The sequence below is a fragment of the Cannabis sativa genome, chromosome 1, assembly GCF_029168945.1.
Source record: "Cannabis sativa cultivar Pink pepper isolate KNU-18-1 chromosome 1, ASM2916894v1, whole genome shotgun sequence".
In the NCBI taxonomy this organism is placed as follows: domain Eukaryota; kingdom Viridiplantae; phylum Streptophyta; class Magnoliopsida; order Rosales; family Cannabaceae; genus Cannabis; species Cannabis sativa.
This window is the reverse complement of record NC_083601.1, coordinates 17282779-17300595: the sequence shown is the minus strand read 5'-3', so window position 1 is coordinate 17300595 and position 17817 is coordinate 17282779. Positions and strand designations below refer to the sequence as shown.

Sequence of the window (17817 nt, the reverse complement as noted above, 5' to 3'; positions counted from 1 at the left end):
TTGCTCTTTCCAATTAGTTTTGAATGAAATGAGTAATCCTTGACTAGATTCACATAATAAGCGGATAAGATAGAAATGTGTATGGATTTACATTCTCCCTCTGTTATTATATATAAATGTGTTTCTTCTTCCCCACAAAAACTTGTAAACCAAATTCCAATAACCATAACTACAAATTAAATATATAAGTCTAAATTAAATATGAGTAGTTCTACTCTCTTAAACCTTTTCTCTATGTCACACAAAGCACAAGGACTACTTCAGCTAGTGCTTGTTGCATTCCTTTTGTTTTTATCATGCAAAACAACAAATGTGAGAGCATGGTATTTTCAACCAAAAACGCATGTAGAGATAATCAACGGTCTGGATTCTGATCCAAGCGATTTGACCCTTCATTGCAAGTCCAAGGACGATGATCTTGGTACACATGTCGTCCCTTACAATAGCTCCTACGAGATAGTATTCCATCCCAATCTCCTATGCACCACACTCTTCTTCTGTAACTTTCAATGGCCCAAAAGTCAGATCGACCATTTCTTCAACATATTTGATTGTGAAAGAGATGACAAAAAATGCAAAAAATGCAAGCACTACATTTGGAAAATAAGTTCCACAGGCGCTTGTATGAAAGATAATAAAACCAAAGACTTTACTATTTGTTATCCTTGGAACAAGTAATATTGTTAGATATATTTATATAGCTCTAAAATATTGTTCTTGATGATGATAAATTAATCATATCTTTTTAATAATTATCATCCATAATAATAATAATACGATTATCAATTCCATCTTGTGTTGTTCTTTAAATATTATTGGGTAAAATTTTATTGGCTGTTAAATTACATTTATGTCTTTTCTTTGGATCTCTTTCAAATTTACCCGAATGAAATTGTTATCGAGGCTATGGTACTTGACAAAATGAAGGAAACCACCCTCTCTACGATCCAAAAACGAAGTTCTCAATGTCAGAGGAGCCAAAATGGTGGTGGCCATAGCCATAACTTTGAAGCTCAGTAGAGTCTAAAGCTTGTTTACTAATAAGCCATACCTTACATTTATTTACTTACTTTATTAAAATTAAAAGGAAAAAAAAACTTGATGAAATAAGAAATGAAAAAAAAAAATACTTTCTCTATTAATTTTTGAAAGAATGTGATAATGATTTTTATTATTTTTTTATTTTTTAATATTAAAATATATAATGACAATTTTATCCTTTAAAATATACGTTACAGATAATTATCATATACTATAATTTAATTCAAAAGAGTTGATTACGTTTTCAGATAAAGTGAACAAGATAAATCATTATTATAAATATTAATTCTGATTATTCTTCATTTATTTCATATATTTTTCCATTAATTTACTTCGATTCTATATACTATAGTAAATGTGCTACTAGAGTCTTTTTCTTCTTCATACTGGATAGTTAGTGGGCTGGGCTTGAAAAAATAAATGGGCCTAAAATCTTGGACTTACTTTACTAAGCGTAACAATTTCAGTTTTACCATTTTTCACTTTCTGTGAGATGCACCATTCCCAGGTTTGACGTGGGGGCAAACCCCTAATTTAGTGTGAAATTGTGTGAGAGGCGTGCCACGTCAGACCAACCCCATAAGGTTGATGTCCGCAACACCCCTTGGACTACCCTTTTGGAATACTCATTGGGTATCCATAAATGTCTTTCAGACAGTTGGTAATTTAGTTGTGTTAGCTCTCTAAATTCATTGGTCCGGCTTTGCTCACAGTTAAGCTTTAATCGAATTTCGACCATTCGTTAACTTTTGTCAACGCATTTGGCCAAATGTGCTGATAAAAGTGGCATTTCTTGTGTAGGAATTTTACCCTTTTATCCTACACACAACAGTAAACAAATCAATTTTCACAAGGTCAGAATAGACCTTTCACCCTGAGTCAAACCTTGGTTGACTCCTTTGAGTTAAGAACAAACGACAGTCATCAACCTTAGACTACAAATCGTTTTGCTTAACCCTAATTACCCCTAGAACCCTCTAGAATCATTTCATTTCACACACGCACACAACTTCAGATTGAAACCCTAGTAGAGCTTCGAGTTTCTTCTCAAGAAACTCGAAGACTGCATTCAACCCAGAAACACAACAATCAAACCCTTCCCAAATCAAAATAAACTCCAGAAACATACACAAACAAATAAACACAATAGTAAAAAAACATAAAGAAAATGAGAAAGAGTGCACCATGATTTTATAGAGGTTCCCCAATAATTTCTGGGTACATCCTCTTCAAGCTCGCCTCAGAAAAGCTCGTTTCCACTATTGGATCTTCAAGATTAAAGAGTTACAAAGCTGGATTCCAAATCACAGGCAAGAATGGTAATTCTTGTGTTTTACAGTGTTTATTTCTCTTTCTCTCTCTCTCTCTCTCTCTCTCTCTCTCTCTCTCTCTCTCTCTCTCTCTCTCTCTCTCTCTCTCTCTCTCTCTCTCTCTCTCTCTCTGAATATTGTGCTAATCCTCTTCTTCTTCTTTCTCTGTGTATGTCTTCCTTTGGTTTGGATCTCCGAGCTCTAACCCTAGGACTCCAAGACTTAACCACTGTAAGTCTCCTCCTCTCCGAAATTCTGATCTGTTCTCTTCTGTTCTGTGTTGATTTGCATGTATTTATAGCTTGTAGATTAGAAGAGAGAGTTGGGAGTTAGTTGCAACAGTTTTAACAAACTTTGCAACTAACTGTTTGTTCTGTCTGTAGGTTGTTAGATTCGACCTCTTAGCTTTTTCCTGCTTTGTATTTCTTGTTACATGCTGATCTGGACAGTGCATGTGGGAATTTATTTAAACGTCTTGTAGTGTAGTTTTTGGGTTGAGATAATTATTCTTGGTTTATTCTAAGTTTTTAATTATATGTATGATAATTTTTGCCTGATTGAATGGCCAATCAAGTTATATTTAATCTTATATTCCTTCCTTCTTTTCTCGACAAGAAGTGGTGGAGTTTAGTCATTAAAAATAAAACTTTTATATTTATCATTTTTTTTTAAGTTACACAACTTAATTTTTAAATGATTTATGAATTGCAGCTCGTTTTATTAACTTTCTCATTTCTTATTACTCGTTATTTCCTCAAGTATTAAAATAAACTTGAACATATGCACGAGCAGTTATTTCTCTATTCGTACTTAGCTTTGGCGTACTATTTTTTTTTTTTTCAAAATCAATTTATATGATTTCGTTTATAGTACTTGCTAAAAATATTCTGCAGATAATTTGATTTTTTGCTTGCATTTGTGTTAGGCTATTTTTAGCCTATGTTTTAGATCTAATTTATGTGCGTTTTTAGCTGTGTTGGGACGGAATTACGCTTGTTTTCTATGTTTTCAGGTTCTTTGGAATAAAAGAGGTCTCGGGTGCAGAAATTCGTTAAAAGATGTGCTGAGCCGAAGAAAACACAATTTCTGAGTAATTGTGCACATCTGGCCGCGGCTAAACACAACCTGGCCGCGGCTAGATTTCGAGAATCTAGAGGCTTCAGTGGCCGCGGCGATGAAGAGGCTCGCCGCGGCCATTTAAAAGATACAGAGAGACCCCTTATTTTCAATTATCTCGCCGCGGCGAGAGGAAGCTTGGCCGCGGCGAGATCCCGTACGGACCAGGGGCATTTTCGTCCATCGAACCCTAAATTTCAGTTATAAATAGAAAACTGCGATTGGAAGTCTGGGAGAGCGATTTGGAACCCTAAAACACGAACAGAGCGGCAGGAAGAGCATAGAGATTCAAGTGAAGATCCAGAATTCATCCACCAACAGTTCTTTTCTTTATTCCTCTTTAATTTATTTATGTTGAATATTGCTATAGGAATGGTTATGGATTTATTTCTGAACTAAATTTCCCATTTAGGGAGGATGATGATTGTTGTTTAATGTTTTGCCTAGTTAATGTTTAATTACCATTCCTCAATTCTTGTGTGTGAAATTATCTTAGTTTGTTCTTAATTTCATGTTTAAGATTGATCACCTTGTGCATGCTCTATGATCTCAATTCAAAATCTGAAAAGTGAGAATTGAGAATGCTAAAATTAAGATAATCAATGTTCTATGTGAAACGAAAGTATTTGCATGACTTATGTGACGAGTAGATTATTGCTTAATGCTGATTTCATGTTAGTTTAATTAAGGAATTAATTAGATAACATGTGATTTAGAATCTAGAAGATCTGAAAGGAGCTAGGTTATTTCATAATCTGTCATTCACTCCAAGAATAGGATAGTAATTAGGCATTAACGTTTTGGGTAAACAACAACAGGATTCTCCTCCCTATTGTCTCATCTTGCTCAACTTTAAATTGTGTTATTAAGTTTTCTGAATTTCTTTCATATTTTACCGATTTTTAAATCATAATTGCTTTCGATTTGCCGAATAGAATCATAAGTATAATTTAGTGGTATTTAATCCAATTCCCTGTGGGATCGACCTCACCTGTGTGAGATTTACTACTTGATTGCGTATACTTGCGTAGCGTTTATAAATTATAGCAACAAGTTTTTGGCGCCGTTGCCGGGGAATTGTTAAAGATTAATATTACATAAAATTATACTAACTTCTACTTTGGTATATTTTCTCTTGCTGATTTTTCTAACCTTTTTCTTGCAATATTTTCTTGATTTATTTCAGGAATCCTAAGTGCATGCGCCGTCAAGGACAAACAGTCATATTACCAGTTGATCCTGAAATCGAGAAAACTTGCAGGAGGAATCGAAAGAACAAGAGGCAAGAAAGAGTTTCAAAGAATCGCCGAAACATCGTAGATCATGGCTGCCAATGTGAACAATAATGCTGGAAACAATGGGGGTAATAACGGTAATAATGGAGGTGCCGTGGAAGATCAAGCTAATGGCCGTAGCTTGAGAGATTACATTCTCCCTACTCTGACGGGAGTGCAGTCATGTATCAGGCCACCGGCAGTGGATGCAAATAATTTCGAGATTAAGCCTGCCATACTACAAATGGTGCAGTCTTCAGTCCAGTTTGGTGGACTCCCTTCTGAAGACCCCAATCTGCATCTATCGAACTTCATGGAGTTATGTCAGACCTTCAAAGTCAATGGGGTTAGTGATGACGCCATCCGTTTGAGACTGTTTCCATTCTCACTGAGAGAGCGAGCCAAGAGTTGGTTGATCTCCTTGCCACCAAATTCTATAGCAACATGGACAGACTTAGCAACAAAATTTCTATCTAAATTCTTCCCTCCAGCAAAGTCTGCAAAGCTGCGAGGAGAAATAAACAACTTCTATCAGCAAGATAATGAATCTCTCCATGAGGCTTGGGAGAGGTTTAAAGATCTAATCAGAAAATGCCCTCATCATGGCATAGAGAAGTGGATGCTGGTTCACAATTTCTACAACGGGTTGGTTGGTAACACTAGAACTCTGATAGATGCAAAGAATGGTGGAGCTTTTATGAGAAAGAGCGTTAATGAGGCTTACGATCTATTGGAGGAGATGGCTCTAAATAATCAGCAGTGGCCAACTGAAAGGAGTCAAACTAAGAAAGTAGCTGGTGTGCTAGAGGTTGATGCCATCACAAAATTGACAGCTCAAGTTGAGGCCTTGACAAAGCTGATTGCAGGGCAAGCTAAACAAGCCCAAGTTATTTGTGAGATATGTGGAGGCAACCATCACTTTTCAGAGTGTCAGGCAGATGTGGATAATGTGCCAATGGATCAAGCAAAAGCCATTGGGAACTACTCCCAAAATAATAATTATGGGCACAACCAACGGGGTTCTACCACAGAGAAATCACCCCAACAAAACCAACAACAAAGTCCTAGTGGCTCCAATATCCAAGCTGATTTATTGCTCCAATTCATGATGGAAACTAGAGCCTCTATTAAAACTCTAGAAACTCAAATGGAACAATTGGCTACTCAAGTGGCAAACCAAGCTCAAGGAAATTCAGCTAGCACTAGTGAGGCAAAAGGAAAAGAGCAATGTAAAGCAATTTCCTTGAGGAGTGGAAAGAATTATGATGGGCCTGATGTGGTACAACCATTCAATGAAGAAGTTAAAGATCAATCGGCACCAACTCCAACATCAATAGAAAAGAAAACTATTGACAGCCCTGCACCACCACAACAGTCTCCACCGATCGCATTGATCATCATGTGAAGATACCTTATCCTCGCAGACTCCGAAAGACCAATCTAGACAAGCGGTTTACAAAATTTCTAGAGGTTTTCAAAAGACTACACATCAACATTCCTTTTGCTGAAGCCTTGGAACAAATGCACCGTTATGTGAAGTTCATGAAGGAGATATTGTCTAAGAAGAGAAAAATGGAGGACTATGAAACAGTGGCATTAACTGAGGAGTGTAGCGCCATTTTGCAAAAGAAACTACCGCCCAAGCTTAAAGATCCGGGTAGTTTCAATATTCCATGCTCTATAGGGGGTTCAGTGGAAACTAAAGCTCTATGTGATGCGGGAGCAAGCATTAATCTAATGCCGTTGTACTGTCTTCAAAAGGCTAGGATTGGGAAAAGCAAAGCCCACAACAGTGACTCTACAACTAGCGGATCGTTCTCTAACTCATCCTCGTGGCATAATTGAAGATGTACTGGTGAAGGTTGGTAAGTTTATCTTCCCTGCTGATTTCTTAATTCTTGATATGGAGGAAGATTCAACTATTCCCATTATTTTGGGAAGACCATTCTTGGCCACGGGTCGAGCATTAATAGATGTTCAAAAGGGGGAGTTAAAGTTGCGAGTCCAAGATGAAGAGGTCAATTTTAATGTTTTTGCCCCAACTGACATTCCTACCTGTTGCAAGATTGAGGTGGTGAAGGGTTCTTTTGTTAAAACTGATAAGAAGAAAGCAAAGCCTAAAGAGCGACTTCGAACGATTCAGCGTCGTTGGAAAAGATTGATGTGTGGTAGTTCTGAAGGTGAGCTTACTCTTGTGCAAAACTCTGAAATCAACACTATTGGTGGTAAATTTTCTTCATTTAGTGCGAGGGCTCTTTTGAATGCAAAGGGTGGACTTGATCCCTTCTGATGGGGCTCAGGTAAGTTTCTCTCACCCTGGTTTATTTTCATACATTGGGGACAATGTGCATTTTAGTTTGGGGGGGGAGACTTAAATTTTTCAGTTTATTTGTTTTAGTTTAGTTTGTTTTAGTTTTTTTAGTCTTGTGTGATAGCTAAATTGAAGGATTGATTGAATTGTTGTTATTCACTTGTGCAATGGATTAAAACATAACTGTGTGCTTGACTTGCAACTGTTTGAATTAAGATGGATGTGTGCTAGGAAGTGATTCATGTAGATTTAAAACATTTGCTATTCTCACATATCACCTCTGTTCTATTTGGTTTGTGGAATGATTGATTGTACATGAAATAGAATTTGTTTGACATACTCTCTTGAAGCGAAATCCTTGATGATTTTTGTTTGGAAAGTGATTTAGGCAAGTTTTCTTTGGAACGATTGAGCCTTTCAAGCCTACCTAGAAATATTTACCATAGTATACCCAAAGTTGAGCCTTAGCCTGTTTTAAAAATTTTTCACCACTTAACTGAGCTGAATTTGTATCTTAAACTCTTTTCACCCTGAACATACCTTATTATGCCATGAGCCTTGAAGCAAGTTTGGGGGGGATAAGTGCGGTAAGTGGAAAAATAAAGTGTAGGAATGAGAGATTGAAAAAAAAAAAAAAAGAATAATATTGTGTGTTGTGCCTATGAAAAAGAAGAAAGAAAAAAAAAATGTTTTCTTGAAGAAAAAAAAAGTTAAGAAAATTATGAGGTACACACATAAGAAAAATTGCAATCTCTTATTTCTGTTTTTGGGATATATGGAAAGAAAGCAAAATAAATGTCTAGGCTTGCTTGGTTAATAGTGCTTATGGTATAGTATAGCCTAAATGACTTCTCACCTACCCATGTACCTAAGCCATGCGATGTAAACTGAAAAAGACCTATTGATTCCAAATAGAAATTTGTCAACATTAGTGGAGAGAGGTATGTCATTCAAACTTATTGATCATGTGTTAGTGGGATGTTGGAAAGTTTAGAACAGTTGTGATATTGATGGCAATTGCGATGTTTTATGTTTGTATGAATTACTTACTTGTAAAATTGTACATTCAACTTAGTTCTTAGAGTTGGCAAGTTGAAATTCTGGTTATTGATGGATTGAAGTTGTGCAGGTGGTGGTAACAATTAAATTGTTGGAAAGTTTAGCTATCATTGTCAGTTTGTTTTTAGTTTAGTCTTAGTTTACTCGGGGACGAGTAAAGAGTCAGTTTGGGGGAGTTTGTTAGGCTATTTTTAGCCTATGTTTTGGATCTAATTTATGTGCGTTTTTAGCTGTGTTGGGACGGAATTACGCTTGTTTTCTATGTTTTCAGGTTCTTTGGAATAAAAGAGGTCTCGGGTGCAGAAATTCGTTAAAAGATGTGCTGAGCCGAAGAAAACACAATTTCTGAGTAATTGTGCACATCTGGCCGCGGCTAAACACAACCTGGCCGCGGCTAGATTTCGAGAATCTAGAGGCTTCAGTGGCCGCGGCGATGAAGAGGCTCGCCGCGGCCATTTAAAAGATACAGAGAGACCCCTTATTTTCAATTATCTCGCCGCAGCGAGAGGAAGCTTGGCCGCGGCGAGATCCCGTACGGACCAGGGGCATTTTCGTCCATCGAACCCTAAATTTCAGTTATAAATAGAAAACTGCGATTGGAAGTCTGGGAGAGCGATTTGGAACCCTAAAACACAGCTGAGAGCGGCAGGAAGAGCATAGAGATTCAAGTGAAGATCCAGAATTCATCCACCAACAGTTCTTTTCTTTATTCCTCTTTAATTTATTTATGTTGAATATTGCTATAGGAATGGTTATGGATTTATTTCTGAACTAAATTTCCCATTTAGGGAGGATGATGATTGTTGTTTAATGTTTTGCCTAGTTAATGTTTAATTACCATTCCTCAATTCTTGTGTGTGAAATTATCTTAGTTTGTTCTTAATTTCATGTTTAAGATTGATCACCTTGTGCATGCTCTATGATCTCAATTCAAAATCTGAAAAGTGAGAATTGAGAATGCTAAAATTAAGATAATCAATGTTCTATGTGAAACGAAAGTATTTGCATGACTTATGTGACGAGTAGATTATTGCTTAATGCTGATTTCATGTTAGTTTAATTAAGGAATTAATTAGATAACATGTGATTTAGAATCTAGAAGATCTGAAAGGAGCTAGGTTATTTCATAATCTGTCATTCACTCCAAGAATAGGATAGTAATTAGGCATTAACGTTTTGGGTAAACAACAACAGGATTCTCCTCCCTATTGTCTCATCTTGCTCAACTTTAAATTGTGTTATTAAGTTTTCTGAATTTCTTTCATATTTTACCGATTTTTAAATCATAATTGCTTTCGATTTGCCGAATAGAATCATAAGTATAATTTAGTGGTATTTAATCCAATTCCCTGTGGGATCGACCTCACCTGTGTGAGATTTACTACTTGATTGCGTATACTTGCGTAGCGTTTATAAATTATAGCAACAATTTGCCTTACGTCTTTTTCGAAGTCAGGCTTTTCGACTTTGTTTTCAACAACTGCTAAAAATATTTTGCGGGTAATTTGATGTCTTCCAACAACGATTTGAAAGGACTCTCAACATCTTGAAAATCCAACCATACCAAATTATCTACATGATAATCAGCACTCCACCATTCCAAAGTAATCTCCACCAAAATCCTGAACCATAAAATCTTACCAACTTCTTGAAATTGCTAAGTCCATCGTAAATTTTGGCAAGAGCTTTGTGCCTTTGACCATAAATCTTAAGTGATTTTACAAACTACTTGTCTGCCCAGAAGAAAAAGACTCTGTTAGATAAATCTCTAAAGATTACCTTGATCTTTGATAATATTCCATACCACTAGCTGAAAGACCACCTTATCATTCATCAACCTACAGATAGGGCCACTTGCTACATACTATAAACTACCTTGCTACATACTTTTGACTATGATATGGAAAGGGTAATAATTATCACCACTAAATAATTGGAAATGTTCTTAGTCACGTTGTAAACTCTTGCGTTAGGTTGGAAGGAATAAAAACACAAAAATGGGAATAAGAATCGGAATAGAAATAAGAATGAAATAGAATAAAATTTAAAATGCATAAAAAAATTGATAAAAAAAATTATTAAATTTTTTCTCATCATGCATTAGAATAGTCTTTCTTTACATTTAAAAATAAAATAATCATTCCACTAAAATGGTGGAAATGTCATTCATTGAAATAACATTCCAACACTTTAATATACAACGAAATAAAAAAATGAAATAAGGATTATTTCTTTTCCATTCCAATTCATTACCTCCAACCAAATTCCGTGATTACATTAATTAGTAACTAAGTTGTGGTACTATATATTATCTGATTATAATTGATATTTGTAATAATTTAAATAACAATAATAAATTGAAAACAGTCGTTTTCCTTTAAATACTAGGTGGCGTTTGGTTGGAGGTAATAAGATGGAATGGAATGGAAAGGAAATAATTTTCATTCCATTCCTTTGTTTGGTTGCATTTTAAAGTATTGGAATGGCATTCCAATGGAATGCTCTTTCCACCATTTTGGTGGAATGGCTATTCCATTTTAAAAAGGAAGGAATGACCATTCCAATGTAACAAGAAAAAAAATTTAATTATTTTTTTATCAATTTTTTTTATCTATTTTAAATTTTATTCCATTCCATTCCTATTCCCATTCCCATTCCCATTCCTATTCCTATATTTTTATTCCTCCCAACCAAACGCCAAGTAATTTATAATGTGCATATAGTTTAAAATATAAATAAATATCTAATATATAATATAAAATAGTGTAGCAACAACATTAATTAATTAAATATAAAAATATAAGTGGAGCAAATTTCTAGGATGACTTGTCATATAATCCCCAACGAGCACATACACTGCCTTTGAGGTCCATTAACTTCAATTACTTTTTTCTGCGACGGGAAAATAAGGGGATTAAGCTTTTAAACCCAGTAAAAGAAATATGCAGGTAATCACATAAAGCAAACAAACAATCAATCAACTATCAAGCAGTAATAAGCCATATATATTCAATATTATCAATAATGGCCTTAACAATTCTAAGACAATCATATTATATCGTATGATATCACAATCAAGCAAATCAATTATTCTGTAATAAATGAGTGGGCAATACATCTCGCTACACAATTTATAGCAGAGTTCTGTGATGAATTTATATATAATTTAGAGCAGCTCTTAATCACTGTTATAAATGCCCAAGTAATTCAATTATCAATATTCTAGGTTCTGGCAAACTACAACTAATCAACGAACAGATCAACGGATCTTTGGCTTTTGGAAATTCGACCCATTACTTTCCATTGTACCTGAACGTCAGAAAACACAAACAATTCACAAGTAAACAAAAACCTTATGTTTCTACCTAATACCCTTACCTTAAGTGCAAACCTTTAGTTATTTTTTAATCTCATATTTTTTTGCATTATTTATTTATGCTATGAAAATGTAAATTATACCCTCGATTCCCATATCTATGAAAATTCATCATATTAAAATTTGATTAAATAAGAAGACAATCAGCTTTGGGCATAAGAAATAAGAATGTTAGGATGGTGCAGAGTATGCGTAGAAATAGACATCTAAAGTTCAACTTGGCTCGCAACAAGATAAATCAGACATAATTTATAACATAGCCTGAATGTGAAGAAGAAAAAAACTAGTTGAACAATCACTGCTCGAACAGCAAGAATGCACATTGCTGCAATGCAACTAAAGCAAATCTCTTCCATCTCAAAAGGGACACCTGACATGAAAGGTGTTAAAGCTACCAAGTACCAAGTGAGAATCAAATTTGTCAAGTTTCCACCTTAAACTTTTGTCATAGTTTGAGAAATAACCAAGTCATATTTTTCAAAATAACGGCTGATTATTAGGCATTGTCTATGAAAGGTTATGTGAGATTACATAACCTCACATTGATTGAATAAGCAGTACCCAATACAAAACTGATGAAGAGGGCCAAAGATAATGGCCATGACCCAACGCCAGAACTCTGAAAAATAATGTGATAGGTCAGAATATTATAGGCTTCAAATACAAAATGATAAGTTTCGAATACTTGAGACCAGTTTAATCCCATACCAGAATAGAGAAAGACGCAACAATCATGACATATTCCTGTGATGAAATATGCAATAGATATCTAGAATTACACAATTCTCGATGCATCCCATGTTACCATGTAAAATTGTAGATAAGTCTCTCTATAAGAAAAATAAAGTAGTATTAAAGCAAAGAACTAGGCACTGGTGTAGTGACCTTTGTGATCAAATATTAGAATAAAACTTAGATTTTCTTCATTCTAATAGAATGCAAAATCAACAGAATATTTAGTGTAAGACAGTAAAAGCTACCTTGTCTGTATCAATGTCGTCAAGCTGATTCAAACCAACAATATAAATATATATATATACATATACATATAAATATAAAGTATGTAAATATGTTACCGATGCATTCTCAAGCTCGGCAATAAATCGGGCAAAGCATCGTACTCCATTACCACACATCTAAAATATGAAATTATAAACAAACTTTTCATCTTTCAAACAGTACAGAATCAATTAAGCATAATAATAGTGAAATAGTATCAAAACAAGACACGAAATCTCCATCATAATTCTCAATTTCCTATTATCAACCCACAAAAATCCCTTTAGATGAAAAATCGAAAAGAGAGATGAACAAACTTAGCTCCATTTTCAAATTTACCAGGATGAAATCCTTGCCGAGACTATGGTACTTGACAAAATGAAGGAAACCGGTCTCTCTGGGATCCAAATACGGCTGTCAGAGGAACCCAAATGGTGGTGGCCGTAGACATAACTTTGAAGCTCAGTAGAGTCTTCTTCATCTTCATACTGAAAATTTAGTGGGCTGGGCTTGAAAAACAACTGGGCCTAAATTTTGGGCTTACTTCAGTTTTACCATTTTTTAGACTTTTCTCAAAATTATTTTTTGAGGAAATTATATCCTATACCCTTTTTATATTGTCTTCTTTTATTTTTACCCTCTTTTTAAAAGTCTATCATTTTTACTTTTTTTTAACATTGTACCAATTTTGCCCCTGTCACTTCAAGATACTCTCCATGTGACTCTCTTATGTCAGGGTATTTTGGGTACAATACATATAAAAAGAGGTATGTTTCAATAAAATATAAAATTAGAGGTAAATTTGATTAATTGATTAATAAAAGTGGTATTTTTCACCATACCCTATTTTTATATTGTTCTCTTTTATTTTTATCTTCTTTTTTAAAGTCTATCATTTTTAGCTCATTTTTTAAACACTTACCAATTTTGCCCTTGTCACTTCAATATACTCTTCGTGTGACTCTCTTATGTCAGGGTATTTTGGGTACACTACATATAGAAAGAGGTATGTTTTAATTAAATATAAATTAGAGGTAGATTTAGTTAATTGATAAATAAAAGAGGTATTAATCAATATACCCTATATTTTTTTAGCTTATTTGGAGTGGTTCCAAAATTATATAAATTTGAGCAATTTGAGGCAAAATCACCTTATGTTTTAATTTTTATACACTTAACTCTCTTATTTTTTTTTTATGGCAAAACCCCCCCTTATAATTTAGTTTTTATACACTCAACCCCTTTATCTTTTTTTTTTGGTAGAAAAACCCTTTATGTTTTAATTTTTATACACTTAACCTCTTTATCTTTTATTTTGGTGGCAAAACCTCCTTAAGTTTACTTTTCTTTACAAATTTAAAGTTTTAGTTAGATATTACAGTTAAATACTAACTGGATTACTACTGTATCGACTTCAAGGTTTTACTGTCACATATAAACAAGTGTATACAGTAGTCATCCAGATGATATTTAACGGTAATATTTAACTGGCGTGTCAAATTTGCAAAGAAAAATAAACATAAGAGGGTTTTCTCACCAAAAAAAAGATATAAAGGGGTTAAGTGTATAAAAATTAAAATATAAGGGGTTTTCCATTAAAAAAAAAGATAGGGGGTTAAGTGTATTAAAATTAAAACATAAGGGGATTTTGCCACAAAAAAAAAAATAAAGGGATTAAGTGTATAAAAATTAAAACATAAGAGGGTTTCCCTACAAATTTCTCTATAAATTTTGGTAAATTGGTCCTTAAACTTTATTTTTTAGCAAATTGATCCTCAAACTATTTAAGTTTTAGAAAGCCGATCCTCAAACTTTATATTTTAACAAATTGGTCTCCAAACTATTTCTTGAACATATAAAATCGTCACTCTTAAATATTGGTATTTTATTTGTTATTTATTTATTTATTTAGTTTTGTATAAATTTTAAATATTTTTATATCAATATACTTTATCAAATTAAAAAAAAAATACATATTTTTTTATTTATACGTATTTTTTAAAATATGTGTCAAAATAGTAAAAAAAAAATCAAGACATATTTTTCTTAAATATGCCAAAATATGGTAAAAATATATTTTTTTATTTATATTTTTCTTTTGAGAAACTTACAAAAATACTGCCACACGGCAGAAATAACTTTTATACTGTCTTGGCTAAATTTTTTTTCTTTCTTTTATGCTGTAAACACAAAAAAAAAATGAGGTCTCTATCTTCTACACCCACGGACAGGATCACAATAGGAACACCAGAACAATCAGAAAACAACCATTAATTCCTGTGAGATTGAGAAAAAATAATGAAATCGACGTCAAATAAATAATCATAGCAAAATAACTGTAAAACAACATTAAAATAAATCAAACAAAAAAAAAAGGAAAAAGGATTAAAAAAAAACTAACAATGTTATGCACATCCTCAATACCAGATGCAATAGAAGCTATATTTGCAAGTCCAATCTTAAAAAATCAGAACAAAAAAACTACTAAAATAACACAAAAACAAATATAAAACAAGAAGCAGATATAACCATTTTAAAAAACATAAAAGAACCATACACCTCAAAACTTTTTTTCTAATGAGCTCATCAAATGTATATATTGGAGAACCAGAATAAAAAAACCACAAAATAACCATAGAGAAGGAAGAAAAAAATGTATTTTATAGCCTCCATCTTCCACACCCACGGATAGAACCACCACAACACCATAAGAACACCCAGTAAACAATCATTAATTCCAATGAGATGGAGCAAGAAGAATGAAATCAACGTCAAAAAAATAAATTATGGAAAACAACCGTAAGACAACACTAAAACAAATAAAAAACAAAAGAATAAAAAATAATTAAAAAAAAAACTAATCATCTTCTGCACAGCCTCAACCCCTGATGCAATAAAAGCTATATTTTTACAAGCCCAGATCTGGAAAATCATATTAAAAAAACCATACTCTTATCTTTCCAAAAAAAAATACGACTGAAAACTTCAAAAAAAAATAAAAAAAAATGAAAAGAAGATAAAGAAGAAGAACTGAACAAGAAATAAAATAAGAACATGGAGAGAAAACTAAAAAAGAGAAACGAGATGGATTTTGAAAAAAAAAACAGAGAGAGAAATCTATGAAGAAGAAGATGAACATGGAAAGAGAAAATAGGAAATAGGATGAACATGGAAAGAGAACATGTGAGTCTCATCTTATCATCATCAATTTTAAAATAAAAATAAATAAAAAAAAAAACTTGTTTCATAAGGTGATAGCATCAATCAAATCAAAAAATATACAGTTGAACCTCTATTTAAGAATACTCTATTCAAGAATAACCTCTAATTTGTTATAAAAAAAAATCAAGTCCCAATTTGGGCCAGTTATAAATAAGAATAACCTCTAAATTGTAATTAGTTATACATTTTCTAAGTCCCGTATTAACAAAATATACCTCTATATAAGAATAATTACATCTTAATAAAATATATACATATGTTTTGTAAATTTATTTACATAAAATTAATAATTTTATTCCAAATTGTAACATATGTATTACCATTATATTTACTCTAAAATAATTTTATTATAATATAGTATTAATAATTATTTATTGTTATTATGGTTAGATTGATATTTTTTAGTATTTTAATTTTTTTTTCTAGTATAACTCTATTTAGTTATAACCTCTCAATTAGAATATAATTTGCTTGGTCCAAAGTCTATTCTTGAATAAAGGTTCTACTGTATATATATATAAATTAGTGAGAAAGTATATAGGTTTATGTATATATATATCAACATCAAACCTTTTTATATAAAAGAGATATTGGCGGCTAAACAACTTGAATTTTAAATTTTTAACACTTAACCACAAAAATCGATTGTTTGGGGCAAAACTACCTAAACTCCCATTCCATTTTTCTCTGTACCCCTCCGTCCAAAAATCACAGTAAAGTTCCACAGTGGACTGTCCACGTGTACACACTTGTACACGCGGTAAATTTTTAGTGGTCCACGTAATATTAATTTTAAAAAATAATATAAATATTTAAAAAAAATTAAAAAAATCAGAAAGAAAATAATTTTAAAAATATTTTCTTTTTGGATAATGGCGGCTAAACCACCCAAACTTTAAATTTTTTAACACTATATAAAAAAATTAAATTTTATAAAGGTATAATCTTTGGAAGACACGTGGAAGCCAAAAAATGACAATAATTTTTTTTTAATAAAATGCAGTATACTGCCGTATAAAATATTAAAAATTATACAGTATAAAAGGAAAAAAAATACTATCTAGCAGTATAAATGTAAAAAATGGAAAAAACTCAATGTACTATGCAATTTTTCCTTCATATTTTGAACATTACAGAACTATATATACATGTGAATTTATAATTTATCTTTCTATAAATAATACTTACACAAAATATTTTTACTACAGAATAACTCATTTGCACTTCAAGTAAATATTCATTCTCATTAAATAGTTGATATACATACATAAAAAAACAATAATATTTTCATATTTATTCTCATATATCTACTGTAGTCTCTATAAAATTTATATTTTTTTTATAATAAAAATAATATTTTTTTTATAAATGTAATTTTTATATAAAAAAAAAAATGCCCCCTAATATTTGTGGCGGGCTCCGCCACCGATAATACATAAGTTATAATTTTAAAATTTTTGTAAGTACTTGGCAATTTTTTCTTTTTTGAATAAAGTATTTGGTAATTAAGTGTTAAGTAAATTGTTACATGACAATCTATAATTGGTCCAAGTCATTAAATTTTTATTTTAAAAAAATAGTTTAAATATACCAATAAGAAAATAATACGTGAATAATGACTTAACATTTAACGGTTATGTACCTACAGAGTTTCAGGAATATAACTTGTATTATTACCACTAAAAATTAAACTTAAATATTTATTTGTAACTAAAAATTAAACTGAAATATTTATACTGCAAATTACTCATTTATTTATATACATACAGTCATATAATATCAGCCCTGCATGTATACTCAACAAACATTAAAAAGACCTACACTGATGTGGGACATGATATTTACGTCCAATAAATTAATTTTATGGTTCACAATTTACAATTTGGTTCCTTTCATCAGTCAACACCCTCCACTACCCAAGACAATCACTTCCTTTTGTATCCTTTCAACCCAACTAAATAAATACTCTTTTAATATAATTGTCAATTTATGTGAGATAATGACTCCGAATGAGGTAATAAGCTTCTTTAATTAATATAGATATATAAAAAATTGCTTTATCTCATTTTTTATTTTCATTAAAGTAATTAATAACTAATATATATACTT

The 17817-nt window shown here is 32.3% G+C and overlaps 1 long non-coding RNA gene and 1 other non-coding gene across 3 annotated transcripts; both read right to left on the bottom strand.

Annotated features, from left to right (window-relative positions):
- Positions 1-5243: 5243 nt before the first annotated feature.
- LOC115718245 (small nucleolar RNA R71) lies at positions 5244-5350 on the bottom strand. The gene has a single exon (XR_009685813.1). It is a non-coding gene; the product is annotated as a small nucleolar RNA R71 (small nucleolar RNA).
- A 5481-nt stretch (positions 5351-10831) lies between these two features.
- On the bottom strand, positions 10832-13445 carry LOC133031436 (uncharacterized). Of its 2 annotated transcripts, XR_009684671.1 has the most exons (4): positions 12826-13445; positions 12564-12623; positions 12196-12317; positions 10832-12106 (listed from the first exon to the last, which is right to left on the bottom strand). It is a non-coding gene; the product is annotated as an uncharacterized LOC133031436 (long non-coding RNA). The 2 variants fall into 2 exon arrangements; XR_009684672.1 differs by having other exon boundaries at positions 12468-13445.
- Between the last annotated feature and the right edge of the window lie 4372 nt (positions 13446-17817).